The sequence below is a fragment of the Primulina tabacum genome, chromosome 13, assembly GCF_025594145.1.
Source record: "Primulina tabacum isolate GXHZ01 chromosome 13, ASM2559414v2, whole genome shotgun sequence".
NCBI classification, from domain to species: Eukaryota; Viridiplantae; Streptophyta; class Magnoliopsida; order Lamiales; family Gesneriaceae; genus Primulina; species Primulina tabacum.
Window position 1 is genome coordinate 5,763,708 of NC_134562.1, and position 24,687 is coordinate 5,788,394.

A 24,687-nucleotide genomic window follows, 5' to 3' on the forward strand; every position below is an offset into this window, starting at 1 on the left:
AATGCTAAAAGACATGTTGCATGCTTGGTTTAAAAGAAAATTGATTTATATTTGCATGAATTTTTATATGTGATGGAAATATGAAAGGTTGAAGGAGGTGAATTGATTGTGACTAATACGATGATACGATGATATATAAGGCCAAGGCTCAGTTGACGGGAAAGAGCGTCGCTGATGTCCCCGCCGCCCGATACCGTGGTTATACGTAAATGGATCCATCGACCTACAACTAATATGAAAGTCACAATTGAGGATCTGAATTCGATAAAAAGAGAAACGTATATGTATATGATGAATAGGAAAAAATATATGATGAAAGAAAAATGTTTAAATTTATGCATGTTTATGAAAAGCTAGTTTCTTAAAAGTTTTTTTACTGTTACTTGTGAACGTATATGTATTACTTGCTATTACGATTAAGGTTTGCTGAGTCAATAGACTCCATATGTGTGATCGATGCAGCTGCGCATGAGATTGATGGAGGACTTGATGGTTGAACTAGCTAGACTGAAGGTGCGCACAACCCGAGGACCGTCGCTAGTTTTTCGTAATCACGTTTATGATTTAAGTGTACTTTAAAGATTTTATGACTTTTATGCTTTTGAGTGTTTTTGAGAGATTTAAGAGTTTACGCTTTATTTTGGGAAAAATGTTAAATTTAGGTTTGGTTGACGATTTACGATTTCATGTTTTGAATGCTTTCTTTTGGATTTTCAAATAATTAGTTGTTGAGTTTATTTTTAAATGGTGTCAAATATATACACACACACACACACACACATATATATATATATATGTGTTTGTGTGTATATATATGTCACTACAAGAATAAATGCTTATCATGACATTCATAAATGTCATCATATTCAATATTTAGTGACATTTTAGTTTTAGTGATACCTCCAACAAATGCCCTCTATTCCAATGTCGTCTTAAACTTCCTGATATTTTTTAATGTCATTATAAGATGTTAATGACAACTTCATACGTGTTACTAATTATTCATATAATGACAATTTTAAATGTCAGGAAAACTCATGTTTTAAATACATTTATACATGCCTTGTTATTATAGTAATAGTGACAAATTTATATGTCGGTTAAAATCATTTATAATGACAACTAAAAATGTCATGTATGTTATTTATAGTGACAATAACAAATGTGAGAATATTTGGGTTGGATAAATATTGGAGGAGGAAAAAATAGATAAAATAAATGTGAGAATAAAAAAACATATTAGATTAGTTATCTTGACATTTTTAATTGATGTCATTTTTTATATGGAGGGAAACAATTATTTTCCCTCCTCCAATATATATCCAACCCAAATATTCCCACATTTATTTATAGTGACAATTTTTAGTTTTTTAATGATTTTTTACGATGTGGGAAAAATAATTGGTTCCCTCCATACAAAACATAACATAATTAAAAATGTCAGGATAACTAATCTAATATGTTTTTTTATTTTACACATTATTAATTTTTTACAAGTGTCATTATTAGGTATTTGTAACAACATTTAATTAAAAGTGTCTACAAAAAAATGTCACAATAGCCCTTTATTGTTGTAGTGTGTGTATATAGTTACATTTCGGCCGAATAGATGGATAAAAAAAATTTCTAGTACATTTTAAAGAAAAACGAGTAGTGGACGTTTCAGTTGGTATCTGAGTAATGTTCCTGCAAAGGGTTGTGCCACCGTCAGTTTCGAAAAGCTCAGTCGTCAAGTCTCAAGTCTGTAAGTTTAAATGTTTTTAATGTTATCACCTGCATGTTTACATTTAAGCTACATGTTTAAACACTTTTTGAAGTTAAATGGCATTTATGTTTAAGTTTGCATGATAAATGATTTTTATGATTAAACCTGCATGATTACATTTTTTTTAATGCTAAAAGAATAGATGATTTAGAATTTTTATGCATGTTAGGATATGAAATAAGAAATTATATGATTTTCATACATGCTGGTTTCGTAGTGGAATTGGGCATGTTTAAGAATTTGGTTTTTAGGTGTTAGGAAAAGTTGAAAATGATTTGACTATATTGATTTTTGGGTTTTGGTATTGATGTTCTACTCTTTGGGTCATAAGTTAATCATGAAGATTATGAATGTTTTTGGGACATGTAGATTTTTTAAGAAAATACTGATGATTTTGTTAGAGTAGGTGCACGTGGAGCCAAGTGTTGGCCGAGTGTTCACAATGAAACTCTATGTATAAACAGTCTTTAATTCAATAATATTTGAAATTATTATTTTGGCACATCTTTATCTGTATACCCATGCTAGTTGCATAGATAAAGCCCTTGAATATACAAATAGTAGAAAGAATATGAGATGCTCATATGATGAGTATCATGAAACTCATATTTGGAATATTGTATATTCTGAACAGTTCCTAGTCGATTCAGCCGCCACTAAGAAGGATATAGTTCGCTCGAGTTCGAGACTAGTATCTGCGATGTGAGTACGATGTTTCATTGGTAGGGGACATTGTTATGTCCGAGCATGCAGATAGGTGCTCCTTGTAGAGTGCACTGAACAACCCTCCATAAAGGACTTTCCAAGTGGTTCTCACTTATCGAGTGGAAACGTCCTAGTTTATGGTTGTACACCATTAGTCCTTATGACCCGGGACAACATTGAGACTCTATGTGCTAGAATTACACTTTGACTTGTTTACCGACTCTCATGGGGTCATCAGGTGGCAAGGTTGGGTGTTCTGTCGAAACATATAGGAGTCGATGCATTGTAGTCGGGGATTCACCGCTTACCTTCGGGTATGGATATCCTATGTGTTCTCATGTATGTGTAGTATGAAATCTCTGATCAGAGTATGGTGGTAATTATGAAAGGGGTTTAATAGATTACACCATCTATGCAACTACTACATGACACATAGTATCGATTCATTGACAACTCTCGATATACCAATGGTTGTCGAATCGGTCGGGATATATGAGTTGAAGGGACCGTACTGTACGCTAACCATAATTGAATGGTTCTTGCAGGCACTATCATTTGATACCTAGGGAATCATGTAAGCGATGCTGCTAGGCGTTTAACATGATTGGTTGGGTACTATCAGACTTGAGTTCTGACATTCTTGTTATCAAGGAGTTGATAAGTAAGAATGGAGCAATTGGGGTATGCTCATATAAGGACATGTTTAGTCCGAATCACATGGAGATGTGAACTCACGGCTAGTTCTATCAATGAACCATTGAGGGCCACACAAGTACTAGCTTTCTAGATCTCGTTGAGAAGTAAAAATAGTTCAATGTGTTGAACGGCTTATAAAGGAGTTTATAAGCACAAGGAAAATTATAAGTTTTACTTCTATAAAAAGGGAAAATAGTTCAATGTGTTGAACGGCTTATAAAGGAGTTTATAAACGTAAGAAAATAGAAGTATGACTTCTATGCGAGAAATGTAATTTTTAATTTATGAATGTGTTCCTAAATTAAAAGTTGGCCAAATAAATAATGTATTTGAAAATTGTGATTTTCATAAACATTATTATGGACTAAATTAAATTAATTCAAGTGTTGAATTAATTAACACTAGTGGGCTTAGTAGAGTCTAAATAATTATATTAATTCAACTGTTGAATTAATTAAATTAATTCAAGTGTTGAATTAATTAAATAATACTGGGTCTTGTAGTGCCCAATATAAAATAATTATTTAACTAGTGGACTTGAGTAAATTCAAGTAATGTTTAATTAGTCTCAAATTTGTTTGAGATAATTAAATTTAAGTCCATGGGTTTTTTAATTGTTAAAAACCAAATAAAATAAGCATGGGGAGGTGAAGAGTTGGAGACAACTTTTTGAGTTAAAGGCTTGCATGCCTTTGTAACTTTTGAGATAAGCTTTTTGCACTACAAAGACAAGACCATTCTCCCTTCTCTCCTCATGTGATGGATGAAATTCTCACAAGTATTCTCCCTCATTTTTCTCTCAATTTTCTTCTTCAATTGTTGAGGAATGAAAACACTTCTCAAAGAAAAATGCCCTACACTTTCTAGTGCAAGTGTAAGGTGAATCTTTTAAGTTTGGTGGTGGGCTTGATTTTGAAGTAAGGAAGCTTGAAGATTTGTCTACCATTCAAGAGCTTAGTTGTTTATCAACTAAGTTGGAGCCATCATCAACCTTTGTGGTTGATAGGTATATTTTTAAACACACTATGATTGTCATTTTTGTGTTTTTGTATTTGCTACACAATATAGTGGGGGTGGCCGAAATTTTTCCTTGTAAAATCGTTTTTGTACTTCCGTTGCGCATTTCCGACACCATATTCGATCCTCTTTCAAGTGGTATCAGAGCTATGGATACTATTTTGTGTAGCATTTACATGATATTATATTGAGATCGATTTCTAACTGCTTGAGATGAAATTTTGCAACAAATATCAAGGCCTATTGTGTGGGATTTTCGGGCAGCTCGGGCTGCCCGTAGGGCTGCCCATTTCGAGCAGCAAGGGCAGCCCCTCGGGCTGCCCGAACGTCCCTTTCAAAATAAAAAAAAAAAATTTGTTGGCAGGAATCCGGCGACGGAGTTCCGGCGACGGCGATGACGACTAGGGTTTCCAAAAGTGTTTTGGATTATCAAAGTGTCATGGGCCTTGAAGTTGTTGGGCCATTAGATGGCTAACATATTTGTGAAATTTAAATGGGCCAAAATGTTTTTAGTGAAAAATGATTTTTTGGGCCCTTGAGTTTAAATTTACAAAGTTGCAAATATTTTCTCATTAAATAAATAATTTAAGTTGGACTTTAATTATTTATAGTAAATGGCGATTTACAAGAAATTCGGTTATAAATAAATTAATTAGAAAGTAAACAAAAGTGTTTGTATACTTTGTTAATTTAGTTTATAATCGTGGCGGTTAGTGATTGGATCAAGATATATAATATTGGATCAATTGATTATTGTGATAGATGGTGTATGATATATGATATTATGCATGAAGGATGATCAAAAGCCCAAGCCCAATTTGCTAGGTTTATACTAGGATATTTTGTGTTGAATGATTGTAATAATTATCAATTTATAAAGTGGGCTTGGTTTATGGCCCGTTCCCACCCCATGAGATGTATCCCTATTTGCCATGGATATTTATTTGTATATATTAGTATAGTGGATGATCAAGATTGGAAGATGGTGGCCATGATGATTATGAAGATCGAAGACATGTAAATATTGGAAGCATATGTAATAGTTGCATTTGCATCCCATGCATTTCCCTAGGATTCGACCTAGGCCCGTGTTTAGCTCACACGGGCCATTAGTTTTGGGGTGATTGATCATCCTTGTTTTGTTTACTGTTTATAATATATACATGATATGTTATAAATAATGAGTATGTGCGTTATTATTATGATAATAACAAAGTTGCATGAATCCGGCAATTATACGATCAAACATGGCGAGCTTTTAAAATAAAATTAATGATGAGACCTTTCAAAATTAAAAACCTTCATTTTGAATAAGATTCAAAATTAATATCAAGCCCGAAAAGGGAATTATAAATTTGTTTATAATTTCCTTGTCTTCCATCGACAATGGGTGCATGATGAATGTTACCCGTACTCGGGGCTCGGCTCATATTATTGGGGGAGCTTCGGGTGCCGGAAAGCTGTGACATCCATTGACATGGTGATGTGAACTACGTGGAACTCCCATGATTTCGGCTCATATTATTGAGGGAACTCATGGCGATTGTCCATTAAGGTTCAACATCGATGGGTAAGGCTTGACATGTAAAGATGAACGACGTCATATTATTGGGTCCTAATCAAACGTGAGACAAAATTTTACGTAGAAGGGTTGTATGGAGATGCAATTGGAAACTACCTTTTAGGAATTGTGATTGGCTGATATTATTCGGGATCATAATTCGCTAATTGGACCTTACGTACCTACTGAGGAGAGGAATTTCCCGTTTTCACTAGAGGGTAGTGAAAGATGTCAAAAGAGTGGGAGCAAATATTTATGAAGTAAAAGTCCATACTTCATATCTTACTAAATATTTTAAAATAGTCATCAACATTTATATGTTCTTACTTTTCAGTACAAATTGACAATGTCTTCGATTCGCAATCCGCTATCCGCAATACTCGAAAAACACGTGTTAACTGGACATAATTATCTCACTTGGCTAAGAAACCTGAAAATCGTCTTGAATTCGAAAAGGATGGCATATACACTTACTGAGTCGCCCCTTGTTGAGGCTCCGACTGACTGCACTCCTGAGGAATTGCAGACTTACAAGGATTGGTGTGGCCATGACTTGCGAGCTAAGTATTATATGCAGGCTTCTTTAAATGATGAGCTGCAGAGGCGTTTTGAGGATGCAAAGAATGCTGCTGACATTCATTTGCATCTCAAGGAGCTCTTTGATAAGCAAACACGGCCTCTTAGGCATGCCACCGTCAAGGAGCTAATCACTTTACGCATGCGAGATGGGGCCTCGGTCCATGAGCATGGCCTAAAGATGATTGGGCTTGTGGACAAGCTCGTTGGCATGGATCTGATGTAGAGCCCAAAATTCAGTACACGTAAAATACATGCATTATTTAATTGTTGAATCAGTTATTTAATTTAAAATGATTTTTCTTAGCCATGCATAATTTATGAAAATGCGTTATTTTAAATTAGTCATGTTTATTGTGATGCACGATAAAATGTTTTTTTTCGAGTTTCATGTTTCAGGCGATCATTCGAGGCGGGATTGAGGAAAAGACTGGTGACGATGTTGGCAATTTAAAAATGCGATATTTTATTTTTAAGTTGAGGATGGGGCACTTTAAATGATTTGTTTAGTTTTAGCATTTTTAAGCCTAAATCATTTAGTTAGTAATTTTAAGAGTTTAAAACTTTAAAATTAGCATTTTTGGTGTGTGTTATTTTAATTGTAGAGTTTATTTTAAGCTAGGTGGGTTAGCCTTTTTATTAGTATTTTTACTAGTTAATTAGCACTAATTACACAGAAATTTAAACCCACACGCACGTTTTATGCACTCACACACACTTACATGTTTTTACACACACTAAAACCTATAACACACACTACACGATTTTTTTCATCTTTTTCTTCAAAAATAAATACTAGGGTTCTTCAATAGAACAGCAGCCGCCCCACTCCCCTATTATTATTCCAGCGATCTTGTGTGAATTCTTCAAGGATTGTAGCGCCACGGTCATCCCGGATCAAGCCTCGCACCGGTTTCGCTTCGATATCGCCGGTTCGGTAACGTTTAATATCAATAAGGCACGTATATCCTTTCGTTCCTGTATCGATCATGTCATATTATGCGTGCGTTGTTATTTATGCGTAAAACCATGTGTATGTTGTGTAGAAGTTTGAGCAATCATGTTTAAATCGCTTTTGAAGCCCTTTTTAGATCTGAAATTTACGTTTTTACTGTTCTGTTTAAAACTGAGAATTTTCGGGCAAGATTTTGGGAAAACTTTCAACGCAAAAAATGTAGAACTTTTCGATACCTTCGATTTGATATAAAATTCGAGATTTTTAGATGAAAAATGAGTGAGTTATGACGTTTTTCGTGAGACTGCTCAAGCTGTTATTTCCAGAAAATTATGTTATTGATGCGTTCTTGAAGTTTTATTGTTGCAGGCTTCGTTGGGAATCGACGGGTGATCGTGGCTGCTTCTACGTATGTATAGCATGTTGTTAGGTTGGTATTTCGGGTCCGTGTACTCACGTTTTTGGGAAAAATATTATGGTTGCTTTGGGGTTTGATGTCTTGGTTTAGTGCAAGGGTTATCAAGGTCGTGTCCTGGGAAATTGTAGAATGTCCTAAGGAATGATTGAGCTTGAGAGTAAGTATGATTTCTACGTCTAAGTTATGCAAGTTAAGTATGCAATTTCATGTTAGTATGTCGCAGCAACGGCCCCATTCGAAGTCCAACGAATCCCTCAACGCCAAGTAAGTATGATGACGTGCAAAGAAAATATTTTAAGTTTTTGGAGGTATGCTAAATGTCTTGTGACCAAATTATGTTAGGATTGGAAAGCGTTAAATTATGAACGGGGACCAATCCGCCTGTTAAATTATGAACGGGTTAGATCGAGGTTGGAAAGCGTTAAATTATGAACGGGGACCAACCAGCCCGTTAAATTATGAACGGGATCTCATGTATGTGGCAGTGGATACGTCCCTGTCAGCCCAGTACTGTGGTTTGTCTGATCAGGAATTTATTATATTATGGGTCACTTGCTTTGAAACATGCCTCTACGCAAAATAAAGTCATGTATGTTTAAGTACGTTCAGTTATGCAAGCATGTTTATGAAAGCTTTCAAGTTATGGCACGTCTATGTATGTACGTATGTTCAAGTTACGTTATGGAAGTTCAAGTTTTAGTATGTACGCTCTATTTTAAATGTGCATGTTGTTTTATTATGTAATACTCGTTATTCTGGTTTATACGTGTTGAGTCTTTAGACTCACTAGACTTGATCGATGCAGGTGAGTATGTTGATGAGGAGATAGGAGGTGGCGACCAAGGGGCAGGCTTGGACTAAGCGGGAGGCTAAACCCGAGGAACGCCATGTTTAAGTTTTATGCAAAAGTTAAATTACTCTGATTTCATATTTTGATGGAAATACTTTGAGCAAACCTTTTGTGAGCAAACTTTATTGTAGTTATTTTGAACAACCATGTCTTATGGGGGACTTGGTTGAGATATTTTATGGCAAACTTTGAAGGTTATTTTATGTTTAAGAAAATTTTAATTTTTTCGCAAATTTTGAATGGTAAAAGTACGGTACGTTACATCTGATGTTGCCTTCGGAGTTGACCACCGATGTGTTGCTCTTATCACTGCCTAGCTCATTTGATCCTTTTGTGATGAATTTCAACATGAACAAGCTAGAGCCAACCCTTGAGAAGTTGGTGAATATGCTTGTTACGTTTGAATCAACCATCAAGAAAGAGAAGTTGGTTCTTTATGTAGGTTCTTCATCTGGTACGAAGATTGATCCACATAGGAAGGGAAAGAAGCGTTCTTTCCAACGTCCCAAGAAGAACGTGCCCTTGTTGAGGCAATCTCCGAATCCCGTCGTGGCTGCCACACCAGTTAACGCTGACAAGACTAGTGATGTTTGTCATCACTGCAAGAAGCCTGGACATTGGAGGCGTAATTGCAAAGAATATCTTACCCAGAAAGGTTCTGAAAATGGTATGTTCTACATCGAAGTAAACATTTCAATTAACTCTACTTCTTGGGTATTAGATACCGGCTGTGGCCCATATCTCTGTAATGATTTACAGGTGATGGAAAGAAGTAGGAGACTTAGGGAAGGTGAGACCTTCTTGAGGATGGGCAATGGAGCAAGAGTTGCTGCCAAGACCTTAGAAGATGTTTACTTATTGTTGAACAATGATTTTAAGTTAACTTTAAGAGATGTTTTGTTCGTACCTAAGTTGGTTAAACCATTGTTTCCATTTCTATGCTGATAAAGATGGATATTCTTGTTTATTTAGCAAAGTTGTTTGCAACATTTACAAGAATGAATGTTTGATTGGCATCAGTGAACTTGAAAACGATCTCTATAACTTAAAATTGAAATATATTCCACTAAATGTCCATTCAAAGGTAGATACCATATGAGATATGGATGGGTAAGCCTCCCAAATATTCTTATCTTAGAATATGGGGGTGCCCTGCTTATGTGAAGCAAGTAGTGAGAGATAAATTGGATAGTTGATCCATTTTATGTTACTTTGTGGGATATCCAAGGAATTCAGTTGGATACTATTTATATCATCCCCAAGAAACAAAGTTGTTTGTTTCTAGGAATGCAACCTTTTTGGAAAAGAAATTTCTATTGGATAGAAAAGGGGAGATGATAGAACTCGAAGAGGTTCGAGAGACACCCACAATTGAAGAACCCACACCCGAAGAGCCAAGAGAGAAGATACAAGCTCCTAGAAGATCCGAGAGAGTCTCGAGACCACCTATGAGGTATGGTCTGCTTCTTGAAGAGGGCCATGATGAGCCTAACCTTGGATGTGATCCAAGGACCTTCAAGGAAGCGTTATCTGATGCCGATTCATCCAAGTGGCTTGAAGCAGTGGAATCTGAGATGAATTCCATGCATTCGAACCAAGTGTGGAACCTTGTTGATCCACCTGAGGGAACTGTTCCCATAGGGTGTAAATGGGTTTACAAGAGGAAACTTGGGGCGGATGGGAAGGTATTGACATTCAAGGCGCGATTGGTGGCAAAAGGATATTGAAACGTCCTGCCCTTTTTATTGTTTTAAAAGTATTGGAAATTTTTTTTTTCTAATTTTCGGCCCTCACATATAAATATTTTTATAAAATATTTTGCATATAAAAACATCACCCACTAGCATTTTTAAAATAAAGTGCACTAGTCATAAAATGAAATCATCTACTGTTTTACCAAACCTAAAAAGCAATAATTTGAAAAGAATAGCCCATACTAAACCTCTCAAAAATCTCTCAAATGCATAAATAAATAATCTTAAAAATCTTTAATCATAAAGCATGAGTCAAAAGTCATAATGCGGAAAAAGTAGAAGCGCTGGTCCTCGGGTTGTGTGCGCCTTCAGTCCAGTCAAATCACCCGTCAAGTCCTCCCTCAAACTCACCTGCATCCATCACACCTAGTGAGTCTAAAGACTCAACACACCATCATCTTTATAGCAAGTAATACGTAATGCAGTCAACATATAACAGTGAAATATATTTGTACTTAAAATATCGTTTTCATGAAGATGCATAAACTTCAAACATGAACATTTTCGTGAACCTTTTATGATGCATGAGCTTTAAATAGGAACATTTTCATAATGATGCGTCAACCTTAAGTATAAACATTTTCATGACATGCATAACATAAACCTTAACCTTTTCCTTTTTCCTCAACATGACATGACATAAAACCTTTTTAACATGATCATAAACATTTTTCCTTTTCCTTTGTTGAATTCAGATCGTTAATTGTGACTTTCCTCAAACCTCAAAATTCGATGGATCCATCTACATGTAACCACAGTACTGGGCGGCGGGGGACACCAGCAACACTCTCACTGGTCAACTGGGCCCTGGCCTATCATGATCGAATAGAAATACGATCGTCGGGGCTCCTTCTGGGACCTTCTCCCATAAATGGGCTCCCTCTGGGGCCTTCTCCCCTCACGATATTCTCATTCTTACCTCAAACCTCATATCCTCATAACCTCATATTCGCAATAATGGAAACACGATCGTCGGGCTCCCACTGGGACCATCACCCTCACGACGTCGCCATCATTAACGAATTAGTCACAACCACTTCACTTCCTTCAACATTTTTCATTCACATCACTTTAGAAAAATCGTGAATAATATTTGCATTTTTCATTTTGAAACCAAGCATGCAACATGTATTTTAAATGTCTTCCATAAATCATAAAAATCAAATAGACATTTTAAAAATCATAATTTAATCATGGATACATCATAAACATTTAAAAATAATCATAATATCATAAAAACAGCATTTAGGGCACTGCCATGACCTTCACAAATTTCTGGGTGTAAAAAGACCGTTTTAGCCCTAGACTCGACATTTTACGATTTCGACTTTTTCCTTGATTTCATGACTCTAACATGTCCCAAATAATTATTTAAACCCAAATTAATTTTCCCATAATTTTATTTGGCTTAAAACTTAGACTTTTTCATTTATCTTTAATTAATTGTTTTGACGGTGTTTTAATCCCGAAAAATCCCAAACTTTAATATAAAATTCCTAAATTCTAAATTTAGTCTTTTTATATTATTTTAGCCCTTATGGACAATGACTCGACCCCTGTGAGCCGTTTTCCAATTTTTCTTTATTTTAAAAAAACTATTTGACACCTATACTTCAACCCGAGCCAACTTTTGATTTTATCGAGTTACCCTCGGACCATAACGAACCAGAACTTGCCAAACATGTTGGAGTACGCTACTGGACCTAGGAAACTCACGGAAACCTCACCCAAAGCCAAAAACAACAGCCCCCTAAGTGACCCCATGCTGGCCGAGACTTTCAAAGTGTGTGGACTCTTCGTTTGTTGTGTTAGGGACCCTAGCCAACGACCCTAGCCCCAAACCAGAGTTTTGTGCACCACCTTAGTACTCTAGTGAACCACCCTAGCCCAGCCCGTGCCCCATGCATCGAGCCCCTGACCCCTGAAGCGGTGCGAAGCCTGCACAGCGTTGGGCTGTGCTCTCGGGTAGAGTCCTAGCGTGGCTAGGACTCTCCCCCAGCCCTATCTGTGAGTCCTAGATTGGCTAGGACCCTCCCCTTGACTCATGCGAGACTCTAGCCAAGCCCTGGCCCAAGCCAAGGCCAAGCCTCCCCTTAGGACAAGCAACCCGATCGCCCCAACCATGACAGCAACTTTCTGGACTCGGTTTGCTTGTTGTTCTCCTTTGGTTTAGTCGATATATGTGTGGTGTGTGGGACTCTAAAACATGCACAAACTTTACCTGGTCACAACCTAATGTCATGGCAGCCCCTACAAGGCGTGGATTTTGTGCATAGAATCAAAAGTTCAAGGCATGCTCATGAGAAATTCCGAAAATTCTGAAAAGTATATCATGTTTTTTCATGCGTAAAATAATTTCAACCATAATATGATATGATGGATGAGAAAAGGAGATGTATGGCGTGCCTTTGCGTTATATACGCTCGAATATCCGTTGACGACGAAGAACGGGACGCGACGATAGCTTCTACCTTGCTAACTATCTTCGAAAACCCTCCAAAATATGCTTCATAGTGCCGTGTGTGTGTGTGGAGAGTGCTTGGGAGAGTTTTTCAGAATTTTAAAGTAGGTGGCCGATGGATTTGTGTGCAAGGTTTAGGGTTTTGTAATTTTTTAACACTTTAAATATAAGTTAATCACCTCCAAGGCTAATTAGGCCTATTAAGCCATCTAAGTAGGCCCATTAGTCTAATTAGGATTTAAATAAAATAATACCAAAGTTTTTCTTTAATTAAATAAGTGGATTTATTAGCCGGGTGGCCAAAAATCTCGTATTTTAATTGAAAAACCAACACCGATAAAATTTACGTCCCGGCGTATAAAATCACCTCCAAACCCTTATTTTCAATAATACTAAAAAGCATCGACCATATTTTAAATAATTAAAAATAATCATTTAATAAAAGCATTTAACATTATTCAGCCATCGGTCCCCGTTCCTCGATCGTCACTTGAATATTCCTAAAAATATAATTTTATGCATGATGACAATAAAATTCTCATTTAACATATGAACAAGTATGTCACATAATTAATTAGCAATTAAAATCAATTATTACTTATTTTTCATTATTTTCTAGATTCCCATGCAGTTGGATTACGTTGTCTTAATTTTGGACCTTACAATTCCTCCCTCCCTTAAATAAAATTTCGTCCTAGAAATTAAAACTTACTGAATAGATCTGGATAGCGACTCTTCAAGTCTCTCTCGGTTTCCCAAGTTGCTTCCTCTTCCGAGTGATTCGACCACTTGACCTTGACCATTAGAATGACTTTGTTACGCAATCGTCTTTCTTGTCTTGCCAAAATCTGGACTGGTCTTTCTTCATATGTCATATTTTGAGTTAGTAGAAGAGGTTCATAATTAAGCACATGTGACGGATTAGACATGTACTTTCGCAGCATCAAAATGTGGAACACATTGTGAACTCCAGAAAGTGCGGGTGGCAATGCCACTCTATAAGCTAGTGTCCCGATTCTCTCCAAAATCTCAAACGGACCTATAAATCTTGGACTAAGCTTGCCTTTCTTGCCAAAGCGCATAACACCCTTCATGGGTGCTATTTTCACAAATACATGATCGCCCACTGCAAACTCTAAGTCCCTTCGTCTTTTGTCCGCATAACTCTTTTGTCGGCTTTGTGCAGTCTTCATTCTGTCACGAATTTTGACTACAAGCTCAGCTGTCTCCTCAATCACATCTGGACCAATATCTCTCCTTTCTCCAACCTCGTCCCAATGAATAGGAGATCTACACTTCCTTCCATAGAGTGCCTCAAAAGAAGCCATTCCTATTGATGATTGATAGCTGTTATTGTAAGTGAACTACACTAGAGGTAATTTTGGTTCCCAACTGCCTTGGAAATCAATAACACATGCTCGTAGTAGATCTTCCAAAATCTGTATAGCCCTTTCTGACTGACCATCGGTTTGAGGGTGGAATGCTGTACTGAACAATAATTTGGTCCCCATCGCTGCATGCAGACTCTTCCAGAATGATGATGTGAATCTCGGATCTCTGTCAGAAATAATAGACACTGGAATCCCATGTAAACGGACTATCTCCCGAATATATAACTCTGCATACTGAATCATGGTGAATGTCGTCTTAATAGGTAGAAAATGCGCTGATTTCGTAAGACGATCAACAATCACCCAAATGGCATTGAATCCTTTAACTGTCTCTAGCAATCCCACAACAAAGTCCATAGTGATGTTCTCCCATTTCCACTCGGGAATAGGGAGTGGTTTTAATTTTCCTGCTGGTCTTTGATGCTCTGCTTTGACTTGCTAACAAGTCAAACACGCGGATACATATCTCAGAATGTCCCTCTTCATGCCTGGCCACCAATATAACAACTGCAGATCTCTATACATTTTTGCGCTGCCCGGATGAATGGAATATGGTGTGTCATGGGCTTCCTTCATAATAAGGTTTCTCAAGGAATCATCACTAGGAACCCATAGACGGTCTCTATAACGGACCAAGCCATCCACTACTGAATATAAATTTCGGCCCTTGGCTTCATCTCTAGCTATCCACTTTTGCAACTGCTCATCAGTAGACTGCCCATCACGAATTCTGTCTCTCAAAGTTGACTGTACTGATAATGTGGCAAGATTAGGGGCCTCGCCCCTAGCATACACTATAAGCTCAAACTGTTGTATCTCGGACTTCAATGGTCTTTGGAGTGATAAATCAGTGATAACTGCTGCTTTTCTACTCAATGCGTCTGCCACTACATTAGCTTTCCCCGGATGGTAGCTAATGTCACAATCATAGTCCTTTACCAATTCAAGCCATCTGCGTTGTCTCATAATCAGCTCCTTTTGGGTGAAGAAGTATTTCAGACTTTTATGATCGGTGAATATTTTGCACTTCTCCCCATAAAGGTAATGTCTCCATATCTTTAGTGCAAAGACTACTGCTGCAAGCTCAAGATCATGAGTAGGGTAGTTCTTTTCATGAATTTTCAACTGTCTTGACGCATAGGCGATAACTCGGTCATTTTGCATCAGAACTGCGCCCAAACCAAGTTTAGAAGCGTCGGTATATAGAACATACTCCCCTTGCCCCGATGGCATAGATAACACTGGTGCGGATATCAAGGCTTGCTTCAACTTGTCAAAACTGTCTTGACACTCGGATCCTCAAATAAACTTAGCATTTTTCTTCGTCAAAGATGTCAAAGGCACTGCAATAGATGAGAACCCCTTGATGAATTTGCGATAATAGCCAGCTAGTCCTAAGAAACTGCGAATCTCGGTGACACTCTTCGGTACTGGCCACTCTTTTACTGCCTCAACTTTACTCGGATCAACTTCCACGCCATCACTAGAAATGATGTGGCCTAAGAACGCCATTCTGTCAAGCCAAAAGTCGCACTTGCTGAACTTTGCATATAGCTTTCTGTCTTGTAATACCTGCAGTGCGATCCTCAAATGACGGCTATGCTCCTCTCTGTTCTTGGAATAGATCAATATGTCATCAATGAAGACAATAATAAACTGATCCAGATATGGCTGAAATACGCGATTCATGAGATCCATGAAGATTGCTGGCGCATTGGTCAACCCGAATGGCATGACCATAAACTCATAGTGCCCATATCTCGTGCGAAACGCTGTCTTGTGAACATCAGATTCTTTGACTTTCAATTGATGGTATCCAGATCGCAGGTCAATCTTAGAAAATATCGATGCTCCTTGCAACTGATCAAATAAATCTTCGATTCTAGGCAGTGGATACTTATTTTTGATAGTGACCCGATTAAGCTCTTTATAATCAATGCAAATACGCATGCTGCCATCTTTCTTTTTCACAAACAATACCGGAGCGTCCCATGGAGAGTAACTAGGGCGAATGAAACCCTTGTCTAGCAATTCTTGGATTTGATCTTTTAGTTCTTTCATTTCAGCAGGTGCTAGACGATAAGGTGCTTTAGATATAGAACAGTGCCCGGCATAAGATCAATAGAGAATTCCACTTCACGATCGGGCGGAATGCCAGAAACGTCGTCGGGAAAGACGCTAGGAAAATCTCTCACAATATCAACATCTTCTATCTTCTGACTGATGGATTCATGTGTAGTAGTGACACATGCTAGATAGGCTTGACATCCACGCTTAATAAGCTTCCTCGCACATAGACAAGAGATGATGTGCGGCATTTGCTTGTTTCTCGCCGCCTCAAAGAAAAAAGATTTACCACTAGGCGGTCTAATAGATACTGATCGCTGACGAAAATCAATCGAAGCTCCATTTGCTGATAACCAATCCATCCCAAGTATAATATCAAATTCGGGCATAGGAAGCACAATAAGATCTGCCCGAACAACATCTTTGAATAACCGAAGCTCCAGATTCTGAACAATCTTAGACGTGAGCATCTGATCGCCGGATGGAATAGAAACTTTGAAACCCAAACCCATATCTTGAGGAGTAATTTTCAATCTTTTTATGAAGATTTCAGATATGAAAGAGTGTGTAGCTCCTGAATCTAACAATGCATAGGTAGCTACACCTAAAATGATGATCCTCCCTGCGATGAAAATTGTCTTATATATCTTTTCGCGTTGAATCTTAAGGATTTACTATCATTAATTCCCAAAGTTATAAGAATATTGCGCGTTGAACTTAAACATTTCTTTGAAAAAAATTGCACCTTAGTCCCTCAATTTTTGAAATTTGCAAAATTGACCCCAAAATTTTCGAATTATTGCATTATAGTCCCTTTAATTTTCGGAATTGCATTTTAACCCCTCAAAAAATTCGAAATCCCCTTAATTATTATTTTATTTAATTTTGGCCCTAAAACTTTTTATTTGGAATCAATTCATCCTTCACATAAAATAAGGCACAAAATTCAAATCATTTTTTAGGGTTTCTAAAATCATCACTCAAGTCCAACTAAGTAGTACATGCAACCTAATTTATTCTAGGTTGAAACTTGATCTCAAATCAATTCTAATAACCAATTTAACATTTCATGCAATAATAAGCAATATAAAAGTGTTAAATGACTAGGTTACCCGTGATGAGTGCAGTGTCTGCTTCTTCCTCAGCTTCCTCAGCATTCATAACATAAGCTCGGGCCGCTAGTAGCTGCTTTCCTCTTTGGACAGTCATTGGCTTTGTGTCCATCCTCTTTGCAGTAGAAACATTTAATGATCCCCATTCACACTTGCCAAGATGTGGGCGGCTGCACTGTTTGCATAGTTGCCTCTCAGCAGGCTTTGGTGCTCCAGGATTTTGTGGCTTTGGTGGCGCTGGCTTCTTGATTTGACCTTGGGGCTTTTGAGGCCCTTGAGGTTTAGGAGGACCAGTATTTGGCTTCTTGTTGGGTTGATTGTTATTCTGATAGTGCTGCCTCTTGCGCTGAATCTCAAAGTCAATGTCCTTTAAGGACTGCTCAGCCTGATATGCATAAGTAACTGCCATAGCATAATTCTCCGGACGCATCATCATAACTTTATCCCGAATAGTAGGTCGTAGGTCATCCTTGAAATGCCTAAGTTTTTCTTCCGCGTCCCCGGCAATAAGTGATACAAAGTGGCAACCCCTATCAAACTTCTTCACAAAATCAGCAACAGGTATGTCTCCCTGACGGAGAGTCATAAATTCCCTCTTTATCCGGCTTCTGACGTCAGCAGTAAAGTATTTCTCATAGAATTTCGTCTTGAATTGTGCCCAAGTGAGTGTAGCAAGGTCAACACCATGCTCGGCTCCTTCCCACCATAAAGAAGCGTCGTCCTTAAGCAGATAAGTAGGTGCACCTCACACGGTCGGCGTCTCCCATGTCCAGATAGCGAAAATGTACCTCGAGTGATCGGATCCAACTCTCAGCATCAAATGGATCGGTGGCGCCAGAAAATTCCTTCGGCCCTAGCCTCCGGAATTGCTCATAAATATCCTGCTGTGGCCTAGGTGGCTGCTGTAGATGCTGCTGCTGCATCTGCTGTAACTGCAGCTGTAACTGCTGCTTTTGTAACTGCTGCTGCTGTAATTGTTGCTCGAAGAGACGAGCCATACCCTCTAAAGCACGAGTAGCAGGATCCCCTGGAGGAGGAGGTGGTGGTGGTGGTGCATTTCTTTGACTATTCCCTCGGCGGTTAACACTGTTCTCTTCCTGATTCTCGATAAAGGGTACACGTCTAGGAGGCATTTTATCTGAATGTTTTCCAAATTCTAACGTAACCAACATGCAATTAAATCTAAGTTTCCTAATCATGTGACATGTCCTAATTCATTTTATCAATTTAAGCATGCAAAGCATAAATACTCGAAAAGCTAATAAACATGCATCATAAACATAATATTCATATTATCATGTAGGTAACATCATACTAAATCATATAAATCATGTAAACTTACAAATTGAGGCTTGACGACTGATCTTCCCGGCGCTGATGGTGGCACAACCCTTTACAGGACCTTTGCTCTGATACCAACTGAAACGTCCTGCCCTTTTTATTGCTTTAAAAGTACTGGAAATTTTTTTTTTCTAATTTTCGGCCCTCACATATAAATATTTTTTATAAAATATTTTTCATATAAAAACATCACCCACTAGCATTTTTATAATCAAGTGCACTAGTCATAAAATGAAATCGTCTACTGTTTTACCAAACCTAAAAAGCAATAATTTGAAAAGATAAGCCCATACTAAACCTCTCAAAAATCTCTCGAATGCATAAATAAATAATCTTAAAAATCTTTAATCATAAAGCATGAGTCAAAAGTCATAATGCGGAAAAAGTAGAAGCGCTAGTCCTCGGGTTGTGTGCGCCTTCAGTCCAGTCAAATCACCCGTCAAGTCCTCCCTCAAACTCACCTGCATCCATCACACCTAGTGAGTCTAAAGACTCAACACACCATCATCTTTATAGCAAGTAATACGTAATACAGTCAACATATAACAGTGAAAAATATTTGTACTTAAAATATCGTTTTCATGAAGATGCATAAACTTCAAACATTGAACATTTTCGTGAACCTTTTATGATGCATGAGCTTTAAATAGGAACATTTTCATAATAATGCGTCAACCTTAAGTATAAACATTTTCGTGACATGCATAACATAAACCTTAACCTTTTCCTTTTTCCTCAACATGACATGACATAAAACCTTTTTAACATGATCATAAACATTTTTCCTTTTCCTTTGTTGAATTCAGATCGTTAATTGTGACTTTCCTCAAACCTCAAAAGTCGATGGATCCATCTACATGTAACCACAGTACTGGGCGACGGGGGACACCAGCAACACTCTCACCGATCAACTGGGCCCTGGCCTATCATGATCGAATAGAAATACGATCGTCGGGGCTCCCTCTGGGGCCTTCTCCCATAAATGGGCGCCCTCTGGGCCTTCTCCCCTCACGATATTCGCATTCTTACCTCAAACCTCATATTCTCATAACCTCATATTCGCAATAATGGAAACACGATCGTCGGGCTCCCACTGGGACCATCGCCCTCACGACGTCGCCATCATTAACGAATTAGTCACAACCATTTCACTTCCTTCAACATTTTTCATTCACATCACTTTAGAAAAATCGTGAATAATATTTGCATTTTTCATTTTGAAAACAATCATGCAACATGTATTTTAAATGTCTTCTATAAATCATAAAAATCAAATAGACATTTTAAAAATCATAATTTAATCATGGATACATCATAAACATTTAAAAATAATCATAATATCATAAAAACAGCATTTAGAGCACTGCCATGACCTTTACAAATTTCTGGGTGTAAAAAGACCGTTTTAGCCCTAGACTCGACATTTTACGATTTCGACTTTTTCCTTGATTTCATGACTCTAACATGTCCCAAATAATTATTTAAACCCAAATTAATTTTCCCATAATTTTATTTGGCTTAAAACTTAGACTTTTTTAATTATCTTTAATTAATTGTTTTGACGGTGTTTTAATCCCGAAAAATCCCAAACCTTAATATAAAATTCCTAAATTCTAAATTTAGTCTTTTTATATTATTTTAGCCCTTATGGACTATGACTCGACTCTCGTGAGCCGTTTTCCAATTTTTCTTTATTTTAAAAAAACTATTTGACACCTATACTTCAACCCCGAGCCAACATTTGATTTTATCGAGTTACCCTCGGACCATAACGAATCAGAACTTGCCAAACATGTTGGAGTACCCTACTGGACCTAGGAAACTCACGGAAACCTCACCCAAATCCAAAAACAACAGCCCCCTAAGTGACCCCATGCTGGCCGAAACTTTCAAAGTGTGTGGACTCTTCGTTTGTTGTGTAAGGGACCCTAGCCAACGACCCTAGCCCCAAACCAGAGTGTTGTACACCACCTTAGGACCCTAGTGAACAACCCTAGCCCAGCCCGTGCCCCATGCATCGAGCCCCTGACCATTGAAGTGGTGCGAAGCCTGCACAGCGTTGGCTGTGCTCTCGGGTAGAGTCCTAGCGTGGCTAGGACTCTCCCCCAGCCCTGTCTGTGAGTCCTAGCTTGGCTAGGACCCTCCCCCTGACTCATACGAGACTCTAGCCGAGCCCTTGCCCCAGCCAAGGCCAAGCCTCCCCCTAGGACAAGCAACCCGATCGCCCCAACCATGGCAGCAACTTTCTGGACTCGGTTTGCTTGTTGTTCTCCTTTGGTTTAGTCGATATATGTGTGGTGTGTGAGACTCTAAAACATGCACAAACTTTACCTGGTCACAACCTAATGTCATGGCAGCCCCTACAAGGCGTGAATTTTGTGCATAGAATCGAAAGTTCAAGGCATGCTCATGAGAAATTCCGAAAATTCTGAAAAGTATATCATGTTTTTTCATGCGTAAAATAATTTCAACCATAATATGATATGATGGATGAGAAAAGGAGATGTATGGCGTGCCTTTGCGTTATATACACTCGAATATCCGTTGACGACGAAGAACGGGACGCGACGATAGCTTCTACCTTGCTAACTATCTTCGAAAACCCTCCAAAATATGCTTCAAAGTGCCGTGTGTGTGTGTGGAGAGTGCTTGAGAGAGTATTTCAGAATTTTAAAGTAGGTGGCCGATGGATTTGTGTGCAAGGTTTAGGGTTTTGTAATTTTTTAACACTTTAAATATAAGTTAATCACCTACAAGGCTAATTAGGCCTATTAAGCCATCTAAGTAGGCCCATTAGTCTAATTAGAATTTAAATAAAATAATACCAAAGTTTTTCTTTAATTAAATAAGTGGAGGACTATGAGATATGGCATATTGATGTTAAGACAGCCTTTCTTAACGGGGATATCAAGGAAGAGATTTACATGTCTCAACCTGAAGGGTTACATCTATCGGAAGTGAGCATATGGTATGCAAACTTCAGAGATCTTTTTATGGTCTAAAGCAGGCATCTAGGAGTTGGAACCTCAGATTCGACAGTACAATCCAAGAGTTTGGTTTTACTAAGAATCCTGAGGAACCATGTGTGTATAAGAAGGTCAGTGGGAGTGCTGTGACATTCCTGGTGCTTTATGTTGATGACATTCTACTCATTGGGAATGATGTAGAAATGTTGCAATCAACTAAAATATGGTTAGCAAGTAAGTTCTCGATGCAGGACTTGGGTGAAGCATCTTTTGTATTGAGAATACAGATCTATAGAGATAGATCGAGAAGATTGCTTGGTCTCACCCAGTCCACATACATTGATACCATCGTGAAGCAGTTCTCGATGGATGAGTCCAAGAGAGGACATCTACCAATGAGTCATGGCGTGTCCCTATCCAAGTCTATGTCTCCGAGACTGATGCAGAGATAGCGGCGATGACAAGCATTCCTTATGCATTTGCGATTAGTAGCATCATGTATGGGATGATATCTACACGTCCCGACGTGGCTTTTGCACTAAGTGTAGTGAGTAGATATCAATCGAACCCTGGTCTTCCACACTGGAAAGCTGTGAAAGACATCCTCAAGTATTTTAGAAGGACCAATAAGTTGTTTTTGGTCTATGAGGGTGGAGAACTGAAATTGGAAGGCTATACCGACTATAGCTTCCAAAGCGATATCGATGACTCGAAGTCAACATCTGGGTTTGTATTCATGCTCAATGGTGCTGCTGTCTCTTGGAAGAGTTCCAAGCAAGACAGTACTACGGATTCCAGCACAGAAGCCGAATACATTGCTGCATCAGATGCAGCAAGGGAGGCTGTTTGGATAAGGAATTTCGTCCAAGTGTTGGGCGTCATTCCTAATGGAGTTGCTCCTGTCCCGGTGTTTTGTGAAAACACGGGAGCCATAGCTCAGGCGAAGGAGCCAAGGTCTCATCAGAAATCCAAACACGTATTGAGAAAGTACCACATCCTCCAAGAGATTGTGGAAAGAGGAGAAGTGTCGATTGACACAGTCGGCTCCGCAGAAAATGTTGTTGATCCACTAGCTAAGCCTTTACCTGGACCATTATTCGAGAAGCATCGCGAATCAATGGGTTTGAAGCATAGGGGTAGTTGGATCTAGTGCAAGTGGGAGATTGTTAGAGTAGGTGCACGTCGAGCCAAGTGTTGGCCGAGTGTTCACAATGAAACTCTATGTATAAACAGTCTTTATTTCAATAATATTTGAAATTATTATTTTGGCACATCTTTATCTGTATACCCATGCTAGTTGCATAGATAAAGCCCTTGAATATACAAATAGTAGAAAGAATATGAGATGCTCATATGATGAGTATCATGAAACTCATATTTGGAATGCTGTATATTCTAAACAGTTCCTAGTCGATTCAGCCGCCGCTAAGAAGGATATTGTAACGCCCCGAAAATTTTAAAAGGTCCACACGAACCACATGCATTCAATTATTAAATTCTCTTGTATTTTAAGTAATTGTTTTAATTGCATTAATTAATTATGTTGTGCATATTTGCATGTTTAAAATATATTTTTCTACATGGTTGCATTAAAATGTATTTTTAAAAAATTTATTCGAGTTGCGATCGAGGAACGGAGACCGATGGCTGAAGAAAATAGAAAATATTTTTATTAAATAATTGTTTTTAATTATTTAAATTAAGGGGGATGCTTTTTATTATTTTTGAAAATAAAAGGTTTTGAGGTGATTTTATATGCCGGGGCGTAAATTTTATCGGTGTTGGTTTTTCAACTAAAATACGAGCTTTTTGGCAACCCGACTTTTAATTCACAAACTTATTTTAAGAAGCTATTTTTAATATTTTAGTTAACCTCCTAATAGGCCTAATTAACTTCCTAATGGGCCTTATCTAATTAATGATTTATTAACTATAAAATATGTACAAAACCCCACCCTAATTCATTATCATCCCACGCCCCACCTCCCCAATTCTATCAAACTCTCCCTTACAATTTTCACACGGCACAACACCTCCCAATTTGATAGCAAAGGTTTCGAAATTTCAAAGGGAAGAGCATCAAGTTTGCTAAAGTTTTTCAAGCCGTCGTTCCTCGTCGTCGTTCTCCGATTTGTCAACGTAAAATCGTGCGTTTAATATGCAAAGGCACGTCATATTCTCCTTTTACTCATCAATCTCACCATAGTATTTATTTAAATGTGTTTTGCATGAAAAACAAGTGACATGTTATTTATTTTCGTTTTTCATGATCATGGAATTTTTAAAGCTTGGGTTTGTTTCAAATTCATGTTTAATGTGTTTAAAAAGGGCTTCCATGAGTAGGACTTGATCAAGCTTGAATTTACAAAAGCTTTAGGGTCATAAATAGCAACAAAAACACTGCACAAAACAGAAAAAACAAAACTGGTATCACTTTGCTGTCATGGAAGATGAGGGGCTCGGCTTTGTGAGTTAGGTTGCTTGGCTTGGTTCCAGGGCTAGCCAGGGCCGTGGGGGAGTCAAGGGTAGGGTCTTAATAATGCTAGGGTTTGAGTTAAGTGGGCTGGGAGGAGTCCTTGTTGGGAAGGACACCACCCGAGAACCACATCAAGGGGGCTGCGTGAATTTCAGTAGCTGTTGCAGGGGGAAAGGATTGTCCAGGGGCTTTGGGGCGAACCAGGCTAGGTCCTTAGGGTCCTAGGATGATGGGCATGGGTCGGACCAGGGGCTGGGACAGACGGGTTGGCTGCTGGTCCAAGAAACTAGAGGAAAGTGCATGGCAGCAAGCTGGGGCGTGAGGTGCTGTCAAGCTGCAAGGGTTCGCTGCTCGGGTCTGGGGGCTTGGGTTGGTCTGGGCAGGGTCTGGGCATGGTCCAGGGAGGGTTAGGTTCATGAGAGGTCGAGTGGTTCACAGCTGGTTGAGTCCTAGTCCAATTAGGAGTCCTAATGCAACTAGGAGACACACTTGTACACATGCATGCACTTGGGTCCAGGTTTCAGGGGCTTAATCACGGGCCAGGGGCTGGTTCTTGGGCTTGGGGCTGGTCAGTAG